Below are 7,198 nucleotides of genomic sequence, written 5' to 3' on the forward strand. Positions count from 1 at the left end.
GAGATTCAAGTACACCTCCTCCAACCTTGCCTGACATATTTAGTGCTAGCAATGTGGCCTTCATTATTAGCGAGGCCAGGTATAAACTGGGTGACCATTTTACAGAGTACACGTGTTCTGTTCAAAGGGGCCATCTTGACCTCCTGGTTACATACCACTTCAGAATCACATTCAGATTTAATATTACTGGCATATGTCATAAAATGTGCTGTTTTATGGCAGCAGTACAGTGCTTAGTAACAAAAAACTGTAAATTACAATAAGAGGTATAATGTATATAAAAATAATTAAATAAGTATTGAAAAAGGAGGAGGAGGAATAGTGAGGGAGTGTTCATTGTCCGTTCAGAAATCTGATGGTGGAGGGGAAGACAATGTTCCTAAACAGCTGAGTGTGTGACTTCATGCTCCAGTACCTTCTCCTTGATGGTAGCCATGAGGAGATGCATGTCCTGGGTGATGGGGGTCCTAACTGATGGATGTCACCTTTTTAAGGCATTGTCTTTTGAAGGCACACTGGATGCTGGGGAGGCTAGTGCCCATGGTGAAGGTGGCCAAGTCTACAACTTTCTGCAGCTTTTTCTGATCCTGGGCAGTGGCCCCTCCATAGCAAACAGTGATGTAATCAGTTAGTACTGCTCTCTATGGTACATCTGTAGAAACTTAAGATTTTCTTTGGTGGCATACCAATTCTCCACAAACTCCTAATGGAATATAGCCATTGTTGTGCATTCTTTGTAACTGCATTGATATGTTGGGCCCAGGATAAACCTTCAGAGATGTTGACACAAAGGAGCTTGAAACCGCTCACTCTTTCCTCTCCTGATCCATTGATGAGGACTGGAGTGTGTTCCCTTGACTTACCCTTTCTGAAGTCCACAATCAATTCCTTGGTCTTACTGACATTGAGGGTTGTTGTTACGACACCCACTGATCCACCTCACTCTTATACACCTCCACATCACCATCTGAAATTCTACCAATAATGGTTGTGTGATTAGCAAATTTACAGAGGGTGTTTGAAGTATGCCTACCCACACAGTCGTGGGTTTAGAGAGAGTAGAGTAAAATACCTGGGCTTAGCATGCATCCTTAAGGAGCACCAGGAGCAAGGGGAGGAGCATAGGAGTGAGAATGAACTGTTATTCCTGATCCATGCAGACTGTGGCCTCCTAGTGAGGGAGTTAGGAATCCAGTTGCAGAGGGTGGTACAGAGGCCCAGGTATTAGAGCCTTTTGATTAGAACTGAGGATATGATTGTGTTGAATGTAGAAGTATAATCAATAAACAGCAGTATCATTTATCATTAGTATCATTTAGATGATTCAAGGTCAAGTGAAGAGCCAGTGAGATTGCATCCGTTGTAGACTTGCTGTGGTGATAAGTAAATTGCAGTGGGTCCAAGTCCTTGCTTAACCAGGAGCTGATTCTGACCATGACCAACCTCTCAAAGTACTTCATCACAATAGATGTGAGAGCCACTGGGTGACAGTCATTGAGGCAGCTCACCCTGTTCGTCTTGGGCACTGGTATGATTGTTTCCCTTCTGAAGCCGATGGGAACTCTAGCTACAGCAGTGAAGGGTTGAAGATGTTTTTGGAACACTCTCACTAGTTGGTTGGCACAGGTTTTCAAAGACCTACCAGGTACACCATCAGGGCCTGACTCCTTGCAATGGTTCACCCTCTTGAAAGATGTTCTGATGCCAGCTTCCGAGACAGCGATCACAGGGTCACCGGATGCTGCAGAGATTGGCATAGATGCAGTTTAATTCTCCTTTTAAAGCGTAAATAAAAGATGTTGAACTCTCTTGGGAGTGAAGCATCACAGTCATCCGTGATGTTAGGTTTCACATTTGAACTTCACTCTCTGTTCCCACACCGACCAGTCTGCCTTTGAACTTCTCCACTGCCACACAGAGGTCAAATGCAAACCCGATGAACAACACCTCACATTCTGACCTGGGAAACTTACAACCTGAAGGTGTGAACATTGAATTTTCCCATTTCAAGTAACCACAACTTGTCACCTACCAGCCTCTGTCTCACTCCTTTCTCTCACTTGTAGAAACTGGCTCTCTCATTCCCCTACACCCTCAGTCCTGATGAAGGATTTCGACCTGAAACGTCAATATCCTTTGCATCCACAGATGCTGTTTGACTCACTGAATTGTTCCAGCAGTTTATATTTTGCTACAATGTTGGTCTTCTTGTCTCAGCAAAGATATAATATTGCTGGAGGCTGTTTGGAAAACAAAATCAGTGGGATGATGCTAAATATGGGGAGATTGTCTTATGAAAAGAGGTTGAACAGATTGGTGTATTCATTAAAGTTTAAAACCATGACAGAGAATCTTATAGAAACACAACATTATGGAGTCTAGGTTAGATAAAAGTTGGAGTGTTATGTCTCTTCAAAGGAGAGCCTAAAACCAGAAGGCATTGTCTCAGAATAGGGGGTGTCCATTTTTCACTGTGATCAGAAAGAAGTTCTTCTCTCAAATGGTGTGAGCCTTTAGCATTCCTTACACCAGAAAGCTTTGGAGGACAGATCCCTGAACAGACTCAAATCTGAGATCCATGATTTTTTAATCTGGAAAGGGGCAGGAGAGCAGACAATGAGAGAGAGATCAGCCTTGATTTTAATGACTGGCAAGAACAGAATCAAAAGGCCAAATGACCTACTCTGGCCCCGATTTCTTCTGATCTTATAGAGCATATAGATGTGGAGAACCTTGTAGATGGAAGAACCTTGTTAAAGATTAGCATAATTTGACTCCTGTACATCAAAACATTGCAGCGTACAGTGAAATCATTGTTTGCATCATCGACCAACACAGTCCGAGATGTGCTGGGGGCAGCCAGCAAGTCTCGTCAGACTTCCAGTGCTAACACTCCCTACCCACAGCTTAGTAACCTTAACTCGTACATCTTCGGAGCACCCCGAGGATATCCACGTGGTCACAGGGAAAACGTACAAACTCCTTACAGACAGCAGCAGGAATTGAACTCTGGTCTTACAGCTGGCACTGTAAATTGTTATGCCAATGCCTACATTACCATGCCACTCCTCACAAGCAACACATTAGTCTTTTCTGTTGACCACCATCTGCCCCACCTGTGGAAGAGACTAATCCTTATCGTACACCAGTGGAGACAGGTCTCTGATGTGAAAAACAACCATCCTAACACCAAACGAATTTTGTATCCAATTGATTGGCTCATGTTGGATCCCATATGGCTCATGTGGTCCAAATGTCTTAATCATACAGAACATGCAAAATCCATAAAGGCAAAAAGTACCTCATCAAGCTCCACAAAAAAACTTCATGACTCTTACAGTTATTTTCTCAAAACTTTGGATTTGATCAGAAAGTTTCTCTTTTTTCTTGCTTTTACTCTCAGTATGGGGTGCCCAGTCCCTTTTTTTTTTTCTCTTTTTTTGTTTAGTGGGTTTTTTTATGTATATAAAAATTATAAACTTATTCATCTTATTTCTTCTTTTCATGGAATGATAAGAGGAGAATTGATTATCTTATTTTTTATTATATACTATTAGATTAATGCTATGCATGATTTTGAAAATGTTTATTTTACCTTTTATATGAATTGTTATCGATATAGATATTTGAGATAATTTTCCTCTGTTTATATATAGGTACTTTTTTTAATTAATAAAAAGAGTAATAAAGAAAGAAGAAGAAATTCATGAAACATGGTCTCCCATCAACAAAGTCTATACAAATATACAAAATTATGAGGCGTATAGATCGGGTAAATGCAAGCAGGCTCTTTCCAGTGAGGTTGGGTGTGACTACAACCAGAGGTTATGGGTTAAGGGTGAACGGTCAAAAATTTAAGGGAAACATGAGGGGAAGCTTCTTCACTCAGAGAATTGTGGGGGTATGGAATGAGCTACCAGCACAAGTTGTGCATGTAAGCTCGATTACAATATTCAAGAGAAGTTTGGATAGGTACATGGATGGTAGGGGTGTGGAGGGCTATGGTCCCAGTGCAAGTCAATGGAAGTAGGCAGTTTAAATGGCTTTGGCATGGACTAGATGGGCCGAATGGCCTATGTTTGAGCTGTACTTCTCTATGACTTTATGACTTTAAAGTCATGCTAACTAATTAGTCCTTGCCTTTCTAAATGCAAAGATTCTGCTTTTTAGAATTCCTTCCAGACATTTTCCCACCACTGATGTTAGTCTCCCTGGCATTCCATGGGTTGTCCTTGCTGCTCATCTTTAATAAATGCACGTCTGCCACCTTCCAGTCTTCAGATAGCTCACCTGTGGAAAGCAAAGACACAACAATCTCTTCCAAGGCCTAGGCAATTTCTTTCCTTGCTTCCCACAATATCCTAGCGTATTCCTGGTCAGGCCCTGGAGATGTGGTCAGCTTTCTGACTTTCAATATTGTTAACACTTCTTCCCCACTTATGCAAATCTTACATCAGTCTCAATTTTATTCTCCTGTAGTCCTATCAATTCCGAGCGACAAAGGATAAACTGGTGTTTAGCTCATTCTACCTTGAATTTTACTGGCCTCGGTGCTGAACTGGCTCCATGGCTGTGGCCTGTAGCCATCGGGCTCCTGAACCGGCTGCAGTGCTGAACTGGCTCCTGGACCAGCTTCCATGCTGAACTGGCTCCTGAACCGGCTGTGGCCTGTAGCCATCGGGCTCCTGGACCAGCTTCCATGCTGAACTGGCTCCACGGCTGTGGCCTGTAGCCATCGGGCTCCTGAACCAGCTGCGGTGCTGAACTGGCTCCACGGCTGTGGCCTGTAGCCATCGGGCTCCTGAACCAGCTTCCGTGCTGAACTGGCTCCATGGCTGTGGCCTGTAGCCATCGGGCTCCTGAACCAGCTGCGGTGCTGAACTGGCTCCTGAACCGGCTGCGGTGCTGAACTGGCTCCACGGCTGTGGCCTGTAGCCATCGGGCTCCTGAACCAGCTTCCGTGCTGAACTGGCTCCTGGACCAGCTTCCGTGCTGAACTGGTTCTGTGCTTGTGGACTCACTTTCGGGGACTCTGCAGTTCATGCTCTGTATACTATTTGTTTACCGTTTGTACAATTTGTCCTTTTCGTTTGCACGTTGGATGTTTTGATACCTTTGTGGTGTGGGGTTTATCGTGGATTTTATTGAGTTTCTTTCTTTGTTTTGTGGCTGTCTGCAAGAAGATAAATCTTAAGGTTCTATATGGTATCCACTGATAATGAATGTACTTTGAACTCAGAGATTCTGCCGCTCAACCACGTGCAAAGTGCAATTTGTGGTGGTTAATTGACTTATCAACCTGCACAGTTTCGTGATGTGGGGGAAAACCGAAGCATCGTGGCAGAAATTTTAGATATGTAGCTATGCCTCAATGTGCCAGTGCTTTTAGCTCAGAGACGTACACACAGTGTTTTAATTCAAAGATGCATGTCTATGTTTCATTGTACATATATGTAGTACTATAGCTGGGAGACGCACGGTTAGTGCACATATATATTGTTGTAACTGGGAGATGTGTACTTTGAAGATACAGTGTTAGAGTTGGGAGGTGTGTGTTCAGTATTCTCTGGGTCTCTTCATTCTGCACTTACCCTCAGCAGTATATAACAGATTGCTCAGTGGTGTGTACACCCTAGTGCACCGCATTAAATCCTTAAAGCTCACATCTATTCACTGGAGCTCCAGACTCCCATTTACTGGTCCTTTAATCGGGCATTTGAAAATTGATATATTTAATTTTTGTTATTTATTTTTTTGCCCTTTATTGTTTGCTTTCACTGGCAGACTCCTGTTGACACCAATTTCATTACCGTTCCTGCCACCCCCACCCCCGCTCCCCACTAACCCCTCTTGAACACCAGGAAGCTGTGGATTTGTTCGAGGACTGTCTTATGCCTGGCTAGTCAATAATTAAAAACAGGCAGCTTGTTTACCAGACAGGTGTTAATGAGCATACAGAATTTCTACTGGGATCATAATTACAGTAAGTGACTGTCACAGTTGTTCCACATTCTGACTGCAAACTGAGGTCACTCCTGCTTATTTTAACTCCTCATTTAAATAAAAATAACCATTATGAAAAGCAAAATCAAAAACAGATTTAAAAAAGGCCAGTTATCTTATAGACTTTGTTCCAGCTTTTAATAGCCCTTCATCCTTCTGAAAGAAATACTACCTTGTTATCCTCTGCTCTCAAGTTCTGGATGGGGAACTCCACAGCCCCACTCTCTGCACACTGCCTTTCCTTCAACTTTGATTTAGTGCCTTTCCTTTCAAAAGAGATCATCTATCAGACCATTTTCATCAATCTGCTCAGATTAAAATAAACTCTTGCCAAATTTCTCTCAACTCCTGAACACAGCACTGAAGAGCCCATTTCTCTTGGACCTAATCTACCCTGGAGTTTAAAGACATGGGCTCCCTCTAGTGCCAGTCAATTAATCGTTCAGCTTGAAGGAATTATTCATGCAGAGCCAAGTCTGGGCTGAGTGTCAGAAGCTTTGGAAAACAGAAAGTGCCCGGTAATAAGTAGTTGTAACAGTGATCAGCCCATGCATAGGCTTTGTGTAGAGGAAATTATATAGCGACCGGACCTCGGGCAGCACAGCGGCGAGGGTTTTTCCAGGTGCTTCAGTTTCCTCCCACATTCCACGAGTTAGAGTTAGCAAATTGTGGGAATGCTACATCAGTGCTGGAAGAATGGTAACACCTGCAGGATGCTCCCAACACATCCTCAAACTGCCTCCAGCGTTGACACAAACAACACATTTCACTGTATGATTTGATGTTCTGATGTACTTGTGACAAGCTGATCTTAAAAATAACCTTATTTTACAGCTCTCTGAGATCACTTTGTTCCTCAAGTTCTGGCCTTGTTTCAGCTAACAGTATCAAGAACTCCCCCCTTGAATCTCGTTGCCCCACTCTCCCTTTTTATGCTCCTTGAGCATAAGCTGTAGCATCTGAGTGACTTGGAGTTTATTCTGTGCCCCTGTGAACCTGTTTGAGAATGTTTTGCTGCATTAAGAGCTTTGTATATCCTAGAATGTTTTCTTTCCACTGGCTCCAGGGTTGTCAACTGAAGGACACAGTTTTAAAATAGTGAAATCATCAATAGTGCAAGAACTTATAGAGTGAAAGAGTTATAAAGCATGAAGCAGGTCCTTTGGTCGAATTCATCCATGCTCAGCAAGGTGTC

Source organism: Hemitrygon akajei, chromosome 11 (assembly GCF_048418815.1).
Source record: "Hemitrygon akajei chromosome 11, sHemAka1.3, whole genome shotgun sequence".
Classification (NCBI taxonomy): Eukaryota; Metazoa; Chordata; class Chondrichthyes; order Myliobatiformes; family Dasyatidae; genus Hemitrygon; species Hemitrygon akajei.